This window comes from Saimiri boliviensis, chromosome 10, assembly GCF_048565385.1.
Source record: "Saimiri boliviensis isolate mSaiBol1 chromosome 10, mSaiBol1.pri, whole genome shotgun sequence".
Classification (NCBI taxonomy): Eukaryota; Metazoa; Chordata; class Mammalia; order Primates; family Cebidae; genus Saimiri; species Saimiri boliviensis.
The window spans coordinates 64651782-64665059 of record NC_133458.1 but is presented as its reverse complement, the minus strand read 5'-3'; the positions used below and the strand labels follow the sequence as shown (position 1 = coordinate 64665059).

Below are 13278 nucleotides of genomic sequence, written 5' to 3'. Positions count from 1 at the left end.
CCTACTTTGGCCTCCCAAAGTGCTAGGATCACAGGCATGAGCCACTGCATCCAGCCTGGAGGAGTGAATTCTTTATGATGGTATGGGGTGGGAATCCAAAGCACATCAGGAGGGAATAGCCTCAGAGCAAGGAGACTTGAAAGAATACGTGGGAATGAATGTAGTGAGCTAGTAGAACTAGAGGTGGGAAAATGAGATTATGGTGGGGTTATAACCTGTGAGTAAGTGAGGAAAGGAACTAGAAGAGGTTTAAGAAATCATCCTACAGAGTTAGACATGGACTATTCTCCACAGATATGGAAGGATGCCACTAAGTGTAATATGCCCTGATATTTGTGGTCAGGGTTTTGAAATATCTAAAGGTAGCAACAATTATTTTATTTTCTCGAGTAAAATTTAGCTGCTTGGGTGAAGGTGCAAAGTAAGCAGTCACTTGAATATAACTAGTGTTGAAATTTTGCCAGGCAAGGAAGTGGCAAAGAGATGGCCAAGGTAATCAAGAAACATTTGTAAGAAAATGGTCATAATGGCATATGAAACCACAGCTGGTAAGAAGGAAGTGAAAGATGGAGAATGTGATGAATATGAAAAATAAATTTCAAAGGCAGGGGATTCGAAGACTTTATGAGGTTGGTAACTTGCAAGAGTGGGATAAGCAGGGTAAGTGAGCTGGATGGGTAAGAGAGAATGATCAGAAAATGAGAAGTTTGAAATGAAAGTGGGGCCGTTATTTGTAAGGAAAAGGTGGATTCTGTGACCATATGAGTAAGTAGCATCTAAGTGAGAAGGAAGGTGGATAAAAATGATCAATATCAAAAACTGACTTTAGATTTTTTATTACTTTACAATCATTTGAGATGGAAATGCTATCAAGATGATTTTACACCATTTCTTATATTATTAATGTAGACTAAACAATTCTGTTTTTTTTTCTGGTCATAAAGGGTGATCAATATAAAAATTAATTCCAGTATGACATATATGCTGATTTCCTCAGGACTTCCTGATTGTTCTGCTCATATAGTAAGTTATCCCAGACAATTGTATTTGGAGTCTTTGAGTCTGCTTTTTAGAGTTTCCTGCCTTTTTCCTTTGTTCCCTTCAGGCACAGGAAGCTGAAAACTGGACTTCTTAGAATTAACTAAAGCATTTCTCAGTGAGAATCTTGAGGGCATGCCTAGATCGAAGCCCATGAACTTGACTGAATCTGCTTGGATTTCCCGTGCCCTTTCCGTGGCTTCCTTCCCTCCAGATAAGTGAAGCTTTACTCTTTGAAGAGGTAAAGGGGGCACCAGGCTGACAGAAGTCAACCCCACTGACAATAAGAATCCTTTATTTCTAGCAAATGGATTTTGACAAGGTTTGACAAACTTCTGTATTTAAATTTCTAGTGTTCAATTAAGATATTTCTCTTGCTTATGAATAATCTTTTTGTGGAATAGTCATAAAGTTATGAATGGCCCAGGATTTAACTTTAGTGTTAAAATAGTTCTGATTTGGGGTTTTAATTAATTCACATTTGAATAACATAAAAATTTATAACCTACCTCCCCCTGCTTCTAAAGATTCATTCCTGGGTGGCCTTTCTCATTTATAAAACCTATAATCACTGCTATACAGAATGCAAGAAAACACAAATTAAGACTATTCTCAAATAGCCAACAGCCCAATCAAAGCAAATACCTAAAGAGAACTGGTACAGTAAGCATTTATTTTGTTTTTCTCCATTTCCTTTTTTTACTGTTAAAATTTTGTTTTTGACTTACACCAATTGATAATACATGTCCACATCCCCTTTTCTGTAGTCATTACACACACAAAACGAGACGACAGCTCTGAGGCATCAAAACTCTTTCAGCGGCTGCCGTACAGTTCTGTAATGTGAAGAGGGAAGTCTCCACTTCCTTCTGTATAATGAATGCTGCACATCCTTCCACAGACTGTTTATAACAGCCGACTCCTGGGACTTAGTAAGCAATAACTCACTATGAGAGACACTTTCCCAAAAAAGAAAAGGGCTTAGGAACTCTATTATATTTTTACAGAATGCTATTACAGACATAGGAGATATGGAGTTGGGAAAGAAGTAATTAAATGAAAATGTTATAGATTAAAAAGGAGTCTGAAAAAATAAAAAAAAAACCCTGAAAATAGCAAGAGATAAAGTAACTGGAGGTATTTGGCCTTTTCTGAATAAATTTAAGCACAAAACTGGCAATCAGTATAAGCAGTTACTGAAGCATTCTGCTTTAACTAAGAAAGTACTCATTTAACCTCACCAATACATTTTTGACATGAATGGTTTCAAAGATCTTATATTTCTGCATGCTTCTTGTATATGTTTCTATCAGTCCATCATTTTTCTTTTCAAACCATTCATTCCCTCATTTAACATATTTATTGAGATACTACTGTGTGCCAGTCAACATTGTGAGTGGTACATATACAGTAGGATGAAAATTACCCCAAAATATCCTTGTCCATATGGCTCTTGAGTTCCAGAGGAAAGAAAAACACTAAATGTAATAAATAAATAAAGGACAGTATGTTGGAAAGTAATGAGTGTCGTGGAGATAACAGAGAGCAGAGTAAAGAGGAGCAAATGAAGGAGGTGGGTATGGGTACGCGCAGTTTGATACAGTACTGCCTTGACTGCTTTATTGTGAATGATCTCCCAGTTACAGTGTTAAAGTGAAAAGAAGGAAGATGTAGAAGAACGTGACTAGTAGACTGCCAGTTCTAATTTTTTTGTTGTTTTTGAGACAGGGTCTTACTCTGTCACCCAGGCTTGAGGTGGCATGAATATGGCTCACTGCAGCCTCAACCTCCCAGACTCAAGCGATCCTCCCTCCTCATCCTCCTGGTAGCTGGAACTACAGGCATGTGCCATCACACCTGTCTAATTTTTGTGTTATTTGTAGAGACAGAGTCTCACCATGTTGCCCAGGCTGGTTTTGGACTCCTGGGCTAAAGTGATCTGCTCACCTTGGCTTCCCAGAGTGCTTGGATTACAGGCACGAGCCACCATGCCTGGCCACCACTTGTAATTTTTAAGAACAAATATATATGTTTTTATATGCGTAGTTTTCTACGAAAGGAGCCCAATAAATCATCAACATGGTTGCCTCCAGACAAAGGAGCTCAATGTCTACAGAAAATAGCTTTTCAACATACCCCTTTTATATTTTGAATTTTGCATTAATTCTTTAAATATTATAGTTAATTATTTAAACTAAAGTGTTATATAACATAAAACAATCTACATTAACTAAATCAATTGGTTAGCAAATATTCTGTGAGCATAAGTCATCTGTATTTGATACTACGGAATCATCTATAGTTAATATTAAATAATACATATAATTATCTTTAAAGAAACCCCAAGAAAGAAAATAACTATTTGCAAGTTAATTGATCTCTACAGTCAAAAAAATGAAGAAAACAAATAGCCTCACGTGTTCACTCTTCTTGTCCTTTGCTTTTCCTTCCATGATCAGCTTTATACTATTTTCACTGCTAATTCTATTTGAAACTGAGCAGGACTACATTCACTCCAATATTTTTACATTTATTTTTGTCTCTTCTTTGGCATGTGAAAAATCTAACAAACCTTCCTTTACCGGCACCAGGCACCAATTGTGTAGACTGGAATTTCCAATACTAACAGTAACTACCACTCAGCTATTGATTCATAGCTCTGCTAGCAGCTTGATATATCATAGTGTGTACCAGCAGGCTGGGGTGAAAGGAGATGACATATCTTCAGTTTTTGAATTACAGAAAGAACATCTCTGTTAACACCAGCTGCATTTATCAAAAAAAAATTAACTAAAATATTTCTCCATCTCTTCAAAATATTTTACACATCTTGTTCTTTGGTAACCTCGTACTTAAGTGACCTCTTCTGAGGTCAGCAGGCGTGGTCTTGGGCGACCTCCAGATTTCTATTGGTGGTAGTCAGTCCATAGCCCTGCCAGTGCCTTGGAAGCCTCCAAAAATTAACACAGACCTTGTGACCCAGGGAGTCAGAGACCCAGATAAAAAAGACAGGGTTTCCTGCCTTTTTTCAGTTCCCAGAAGTAGCTGCAGCTGTCTGTCACTTCTAGGCTTTGTCAGTGATATTTTAAAATTTATTATTCCCTTATCCCACATACTCAATTCTTCTTCTTTGACCTTCTCTTAAACTTAAACTCAAGTTCCTTAGGTCTAATTTTTAAGGTCTTTATTGTCATTCCTGACATTATCCCTAGTCCAGACTCCAATCCTGTCAGTGTCTGACTTATTTTCCCATCAGTACTTTTTTTGGGTACAGGTGGGCAGCAAAATATTGTTTGGTTTTGCTTCCTTGTCTGTGTTGGCAGGAATCCTAGAAATTGGTTAAAACCAGGTCAATGGCCTGGTTTCTTCACTGTACCCTTTGCAGTTTCAGGAAAATGGAGGAGAAGGATTCTATCTGTCCACCCCCACTAGAATAGGAAAGAACTAGAAAAAAAAAAGTTTCCTGAGACAGGAAAATTAACTTCTGAATATACCAGGAAGTAGCTGAGAAACTTCAGTCACAGAAATTGATTATTTATCCCAGTCCCAAAGCTACTACAAGAAAACTCAGAAAGGTTTTTGTTTTGCTTTGTTTTCTTTAATAACAAATGCCTTCCTCATTCTGACCACATGTTGTGATGAAGCCACATCAGTAGGCATTACAATCACACAAGCCTGACTGAGCAGGTGCCCTTCTCACCCTACCCAATCCCATTTTATACAAATAACAGACACTCAATTATTGACTCATGTCACTAAAGAGCCCAGAGCATACAGCTTTCTTCAGATACGGCACTCTAACAATTGCAGAAATCTGTCTCTTCTCACTCTTTGCTCTTTTTCCCTAGGGTGGCCTCTTTCTCAGGCTGATTTCTCATCACAGTGACCAAGGCTTACTTTGTGGCAGTTCCACAACCCTCTGTAAAGAGTGTGCTGCTTCCCATGTTTTCCAGGAAAGATTCCCACTGGCCCTACTCAGGTCACATGTCATCACTGAACCAATCACTGTGGACAAGGCTTCGCACCTTGAATGGCCAGGCCTAAGTGCCTGATCCTGGAACCCCAGCAGTGCTGTCGGTTCAACTTGAACCACGTGGATCAAGATTGTGCAAGGGCGTTTATCAAAGGAAAACGAAGATATAATTAGAGAAATGGATGCTGCAGGGCCAGGACTAGAGGAGGCAAGTGAGGCACCAAAGGAGCAACATTTAAGAAGACATTCATTTTCAGGTTCGTGCAGACTGAGTTTTGAGAGTGAGCACCTCCACAAATTTGGTGCCCTGGCCTCTTCATGCACCTCACTTACTTCTGGTACTGGATGCTAGGTAAGCAAAAGACAAAATATTCATTACACCAATACTCAAAAATACTCCTAGAGTGCCTGAAATTCTTTTCATATTCATTTTGGGGGGTTAGGCAGAGACATCTCCAGCAGTCCTTAAAAAAAAACTTTTTAAAACAGCTAGAGAGCAAATCTTTAAGTCAATAACAGTTTTGCATACACACACTAATTATAGACTATCAAGTCAGTCACCTCCTGGTCCAGCACCTCTTGGAAGCTCCACCTACCCCATAATAAGGTGTGGAATGCTGTAAGGAGAGGCCTTGGGGAAGAAGAATAAATGGGCAAGACCAAGGTAGTGCAGAGGGGAGCCGCAGAAAAGGAGAGAAATGACACTGAAAGGGAGGCACAAAATGTTAAAGGCAACTTTCACTCAATCACTTAATAACATTAAATGAGCACTGGCTCTGGGCCTCCTTCATCAGTTTGCCTTAATTCTGCCATTTGGGGCCTTGGCATTGTAGGATGGTGAGAGAAGAAGTAGCGGGAAAGACTCAGGGGCACAGTAAATGTGGAAATCCCTCAGCAGGAACCCTTCGGTTCCCAGGAACCCCAGATGTGCACAACATCTGGGAAGGTTTATCTGGAGCACTGATTATAAAACTACAGGAAGAAGGATGAATCCTGCCAACAGGAAATCCTTGGGTACTCAGGTTGCTGCCATCTTTTGGAAGCTTAATTTTCCCCTATGGCAAGGGTTTACAGAAAGACTATGGGAGTTATGAATTGTGTGCCCCTCCTAGGCCCAAGGGGAAAATCAGTCTTTAAACCACAAGATAAATACATCAAGTGCCTCTTAAGTTCTGCACTAATAAAGCCATTTTTTTCCATCCTTCATATCCCAGTAACTTAATCTTCCTTTTCTAGAACTCTAGTTGCCTTTGGCAAAGAAAAGATTACATAACAAATATATCTGCCTCTCATAAAAAATCTCATTTCAAAATTTTTTATCCACCTGATAGTAATAAGTTTATAAAGCAATGATTCTGTTATTACTTGGAAGACGCATTTGAGAATATGGTTGTCCATTATGTCAACTCATAATGGATCCAGACACCACCTAGAAAACCAGACTGACCTGGTCCACAGACCCCAGCTTCTGCTTCTAAATGGCATGCATCCATGCAGCTACTCTCTTAACCAGATGCCAGCAAACCTTGGAATTTTATAACTCATCCCTCTGCTTATCCAGCAGCCTTCTGCATATAAAATAGTTTCCACAGGATGTGTCTACAGGAAAAGAATGTGGTGGCTATAATGCCTTGTGCCCTTAGCAACTATTTTCACAATCGCTATTCACTTTATATTCCATTAACTAACAAACCACCATTTTGCTTGTATCAGATTCAGTGTGCTAATCAAGCTTCTTTGCCCATCAAGGCTTAAAACCAAATGGTAGACAAGGGGCAAGTCTCCAAAACTGTGTTGACCATCTATGAAGACTGTTAGGGACATGCAGCAGAACTTCTTCCATGAGTATATACCCCTCTTACACCTATCAGTCTGCAAACTGGGAAAATCAGATGCTATAAAATCAATGAATATTTTAGGTTCTTCCCTGACCAAAGAATACTATCAGATGAACTTTTAGCAAAAGATAATAATTGGCAGTAGATTTATTAATTAATGAGTGCAATAAATATTAAGTACCCATTACACTCATATACCACCTAACAATGTTTTGGTCAATGACAGACTGCATATAAAATAATGGTCTCATAAAATTATAATGGAGCTGAAAAATTCTTCTTGCCTAGGGACACTGTAGCTGTCATAACATCATAGCACAACACATTACTTGCATTTGTGATAATGCTGGTGTAAAGAAACCTACTACACTGGTCATTTAGAATAAGGACATAAAGACAAAAAGTATTTTGCACAGCTGCACAATATGTGTTTTAAGCCGTGTTGTTACAAAACAGTCAAAACGTTTTTTTAAAAATTAAAAGCTTAAAAAGTAAAAATGTTACTGTAAGCTAAGGGTAATTTACTATTGAAGAAAGGAAAATATTTCTTACAATAGCATAGCCTAAGTGTAGTGTTTATAAAGTCTACAGTAGGGTATATGAATATCCTAGGCCTTCACACTCACTCACCGACTCACCCAGAGCAACTTCCATCCATTGTAAGTGCTCCATATAGGTATATCATTTTTTATTTTTTATACCACATTTTTACTATACCTTTTCTATGCTTAAACAAACAAATACCACTCTGTTACAACTGACTACAGTATTCAGTACAGTAGCATACTGAACAGGTTTCTAGACTAGGAGCAATCAGCTATATACCAGCTAGCTAGGCGTGTAGTAGGTGATATAATCTACGTTTGTATAAGTGCACTGTATGACGAAATTGCTTAATGAGACATTCCTCAGAATATATTTAACAAATTGCTTAATGAGGCATTCCTCAGAATAAATCCCCATTATTAAGCTATGCACTTTCTAAGTGTTGCGGAGAATTCCAGACAGAAAAGGCTAGAGTGTCATCCCTCAAAGACTGCAGTCAAGGACAAGAGACACATGATAACTCTTTCAAAAGGCAAATTGTTTTAATTGCCGTGCTAAAATTATAAACTACTGTATAGAGAAAGAAAATATTGATTGCAAATAGTAGCTCGGAAAAGACTTCTTGAAAGACACGGGGTCTGAACCCCAACCCCACAAGAAGCTATGAGGAGAGTTGTAACCCAGACAAAGGGAGGGTTGACTCAACAACTTTTTTCCATAGGAGGAACAGAAATCCCATGTGACTGGGCCTCTGGAGCTTGGCAAGTGTATGTTGTGGAATTTAAGACCTATGGGTAGGTGGAAATCATTGGGAGGACCCTGGGATTTAGATTACAGAGTTTGGGAGTGTAGGAACGCTTTGCCCCATAGATTATCAGGATTATTTCTATCTTAACCAGGGCTGTGGTTTTTTACTTTCTGTGTAGAAAGACACGTCATTTGATATGATAAAAGTATCCCTATCCCTCTTTCATTTGTGTTATTTCTTTAATCTACCTAAACTAAAACCTGAAAACTCAAGCTCTTCCAAGTTACGTGCCCCATAAGAAGCCAGGGCTTCTAGGCAGAGGGGAAAGATACCACCTTTTCTATAAACTGAGACAAGATGGCTAAAGAAATGGCTAGAAGCCTAGTCCAGGTGCTGTTTTCTCAGCTACTCTGAGAGATCCTTCTAGTTCCTTCAGGAGAGGGGGACTCCTAGACCTTTCCAAACCTCAATCACCCTGGGATGCACAGATGCCAAGGGCTAGGGAAAAACCCTTAAAATCCCCGCTTCCCGGGGATCAGCGGCACCATCTACAGCAGCGCAGCATACAAGTTCCGGTCCTTCCAGCTGCTGGGATTCTCAGCTTGAACTCTTCCAGGAAACAAGTTCTTCTCCGCTTCTCTTGCGAAATCCAGCGGGCCGTCCCGCCCTTCTCTGGCTTCTTATACGAGCAAAAGCCACAAGCCGCCGCACTGAGCTGCAGGCGCCGCGACGCTTCGCTCCACCCGCCCGGCCCGCGGCGCTCACCGGCTGCCTGGACGCTTCCTCCTTGGAAGCGCCTCTCCCACAGGTGGGTCACCTTTCGCCACAAGGCTCCCGTCCCTCATCTGCATCAGCTCACCTTCAGTCCCTGCTGCTAGCACCCCACTCCCCAGCCCGCTCGCACTGACGAGCAGGCGCTCGCAAACTGCCCGCCGCGCCCTGGCATCTCTTCGGGGAAAGTCACCTGAGGCTGCCCCGCGATTCAGCGAACTTCTGACTTCCTGGAGCTTAACGCTCACCCCTACCCCAGTGTGCAAAGAAGCCCAAAGGGGGATAACTTAGGGGGCTGGATTCTTCTCTGCATCTTACTTTTGGATTGGCCCACTCTTGGGGAGCCCATCAGAAAGTAGGCTAGAAGCATGTGGCTTTAGCAATCTTCACCGTCTCAGATCCAAGACTGCTTCTTGACCAGGAACTATTTGTCCTGATAACCTGCAACCACTTCTGTCCTTGATCTTGATTTAAATTTCCTTATGCAATTTAAAGGTTATTTTTCTGGAGAAAGATTGTTCAGAATATAATTTATTGTGAAGAGTAAATGAAGCCTCGGTTCCGTTTATTTGTCCAGAGACAGAACTGTATTATTTTTTCCCCGACCTCTGGATGGTGATTTAGGAATTTTTATTTCTTTTTTTTTTTTTTTTTTTTTTTTTAGTTCGACTCTCCCTCTGTCGCCAGGCTGGAGCACAGTGGCACCATTTCCACTCACTGCAACCTCCACCTCCAGGATTCAAGCGATACTCCTAACTCAACCTCCTGAGTAGCTGGGATTACAGGCGCGCGCCACCACACCCAGCTAAGTTTTGCATTTTTAGTGCAGACCAGGTTTCACCATGTAGGTCGGGATAGTCTCGATCTCTTGACGTCGTGATCCACTCGCCTCAGCCTCCCAAAGTACTGGGGTTACAGACATGAGCAACTGCACCCTGCCTAGGAACTTTCTTTAAAAGATTGCTGTACTGAAGCCTGGGCATGGTGGCTCAAGACTGTAATCCCAACACTTTCAGAGGTCAAGGCCAGTGGATCACTTGAGGTCAGGAGTTCAAGATCAGCCTGGCCAACATGATGCAACCAAGTCTCTACTAAAAATACAAAAATTAGCCAGGCATGGTGGTGGGTATTTGTAATCTCAGCTACTCAGGAGGCTGAGGCAGGAGGATTGCTTGAAACTGGGAGAGAGTGGTCTCAGTGAGCTGAGAAAGTGAATTGGATGGAGAATAGAGGAGGGGAGGGAGAATAAAATAAAAGGTTGGCTACTGGGCCAGATGATCCACAAAGTTCAAATCTAATAAGGTGAAAAGCCATGACAAAAGATGCTGCAAGTTTGAAATATATGGAAAATATCCTTAATGCTACAACTATAATTCAGTAGTTGTATTATTTTTCATAATAATGCAGGTTCCATTTTTATAAGGAAACTCTGTAGCTGTTGGGGGAGAGTCTCTTCCCACAGGAGTATCTTAAAGTTCTACCACATTGATCATTCAGAGAATACTCTCAGCTTTCAAACTCATTCCTCAGCCTTGCTATGTGAGAATGTCCTGTTCCCTACAAATGGCAGTCATATAAATGTCACTCACATGAGAGAACACTTTTTTTTCTGATACAGTAGGTATAATTTTATAAAATGGCACATTTATTTGAAGCAGCAACTTTTTTGAGATGTGGCCTTTTGCAAGGTCCCAAGTTTTTCAGAATGCTGTGATTTAGCACAATATGAGATTCGTCGTGCGTGTATTTTACCTGCATGACAAACACTGCCAGCTCAGAAAACAGGATGAGACACTTCCTATTTATCAGGCTCCAAGGCTTAAAGTAAATGGTACATGTGTACAGAGAAATTGGGTCATAGCACTTTCTCTATTTGGTAACATTTACGGTTCCACTGAGGTTCACATTATTCACATTGTTGAAGTTCACATTGTTCAGAAACCAGGTGTACAAGGCCTGGCCCCTAGCTGAAGAACAATTTCCAGACTTCTGCCTCACTAAAGCTTGCTAACTGTTGTTTAGAAGGAACTAGATAGATTTTTTTAAGCTTGTTAATAAATTAAAAGCCCTAGGCCTTACACTGTGTGTGTGAACAATTTTAAGAAAATTAATTTCATTTGTTATGGAATGTTTTATTCTAAGAAACATAGAGTGGTCACTCTGCATTACTTTGTCTCTTGAAGGATTTCCCCTGAATTACCCTACCATTATTAATACTGTTATTAAAAAGATATAAATTCTCCTTTTAAAGGCTGGATAGCTGATTCTGTAGTCAGTCTCAGAAATACATTCCACTGTTTTGTTTATCAAATGCTACTTAAAAATCATTTGTTTTTAATCTTAGGAAAGCTGATAAGTTGCTAGCAAAGACACACATACACACACACACACACACACACACACACACACACACAAAGCAGCAACACAGTAGTCCTTCAAAACCTGAATATTGGGCACTTTGCTGGGGTACTCTGTAGCTAGTTTTCTCTGGGTTGTCCTCTGAGGAGGTCATTTGCTAGTGCCTGCAGCTACATCTGTCAATAAGTCCTACAATAACAATGCAGAATAGAAGGACAATAGTGAAGTTTTCTGGGTGGGTTTTTGTTTGTTTGTTGTAAGTTTATCCTAGGTAATAATAATATAAGGCTTACAGAGATAAGGGCTCTGAAGTTACCTGTTTGGCTCTGTTCTTGACAGATTTAAAGAGAATGGTTCATTAGTTAATTAAGAAAACTTCCTGAACAGTTCCATATGATGTGTTGACTCCACTCAAGATATTTCTAATGACTTTTAGGTCATTTCTGAAGTGATGTGAATTAACATTTGTCCTGTTGTTGAGAATAAATCAGTCCTGGAAGGATCAAACTAAATAAATAACTAACGAATAATTAATGCATAAAACAAGGCATGATAAGAAAACATACTTGACCTACATACATAAACAATTTGTTCTTCCCAAATCATTAAGGAATATAAAACAATGAATCCTTGTGCTGTTTGAAGATCCTCTTTCAGAAATATATCACTGCAAAAGAACGTGCTATTCTACTAAAGGAAGTATGTCCACTCTAATTAACTAGGCAGGTCATTGACATCCCAATCTAAATTCTTGTCCACAATGTTCTACAAGAGTTTATTTAGCCATGTGTGGAGAGGTCTTACTGTACTGTACTTTGGCAGTCATGCAGTCACATATTTCTGAAAAGCTATCTTGAAAGGACTTTTCTTTCTTTTTTTTTTTTGAGACGAAGTCTCGCTCTGCCTCCCAGACTGGAGTGCAGTGGCAGGATCTTGGCTCACTGCAACATCTGCCTACCAGATTCAAGTGATTCTTTTGCCTTAGCCTCCCAAGTAGCTGGAATTATTGGCACCCACCGCTATGCCTAGCTACATTTTGTATATTTAGTAGAGGCTTAGTTTCCCCGTGTTGGCCAGGCTGGTCTTGAACTCCTGACCTCAGGTGATCCATTCACCTTGACCTCCCAAAGTGCTGGGATTACAGGCATGAGCCATCACACCCACCCGGACTTTTTTTTTTTTTTTTTTTTTTTTTTAGTGTAGATTATGTGACCAATCCTAACATCAGGATAAAGTTCCTTTTCATCTTAAAAGGAAGGAAAATGTATGCGAAAAGTAATTTTCAAAAGTTAGGAACTATAATTCTAACTAAAAAGAAGGCTAAAATGTAACTCAATAAAACCATATAGTATATCTCTTGGAAGATTCTTAGTAGAATACAAGCTAGTCACTTTGGTCTCAGCACCCAATATTTTTTGTTTTTGTTTTTGTTTTTGTTTTGTGTGTGTGTGTGTGTGTGTGTGTGTTGTTGTTGTTGTTTTTTCAGACAGTCTCACTCCTTCACCCAGGCTGGAGTACAGTAGCAAAATGCCAGCTCACTGAAACCTCCATCTCTTGAGCTCAAGCAATTCTCCTGCCTCAGCCTCCTGAGTAGCTAAAATCACAGGCATGCACCACCATGCCCACCTAATTTTTGCATTTTTAGTAGAAAGAGGGTTTTGCTATTTTGTCCAGGCTGGTCTCGAACTCCTGACCTCAAGTGATCTGTCAGTCTTGGCCTCCCAAAGTGCTGAGATTACAGGTGTAAGCGACCGCGCCTGACCAGCACCCAATCAATATTAAAGAAAAAAAAATTCATTAAGAACAGAGCCAGGGTTCAGAGAGCTGATGGAACCAGCACTGTGAAGCATGGGAATAGGAAAGGATAATTAATGGTCATCGCTGATCGTTCATCTTTCATCTATACCTGCCCTTTTTACAGGGTGTGAAAACAGTTTTGAGCTCAGATAAATTGTGGATGAAAAACCTTTGCCCAGACTTTGGAAAACTTTCTTCTGCTTCCCAGC

At 40.1% G+C, this 13278-nt stretch overlaps 1 protein-coding gene across 1 annotated transcript in view; it reads left to right on the top strand.

Moving 5' to 3' along the window:
• The first annotated feature begins 8760 nt into the window (after nt 1-8760).
• The window catches only part of STEAP4 (STEAP4 metalloreductase), a 29559-nt gene continuing 25041 nt past the window's right edge, over nt 8761-13278 (top strand). The window contains exon 1 of the mRNA XM_010345094.3: nt 8761-8951. The gene's annotated coding sequence lies outside the window, so the exon portion shown is untranslated. The remainder of the gene's footprint in view (nt 8952-13278) is intronic.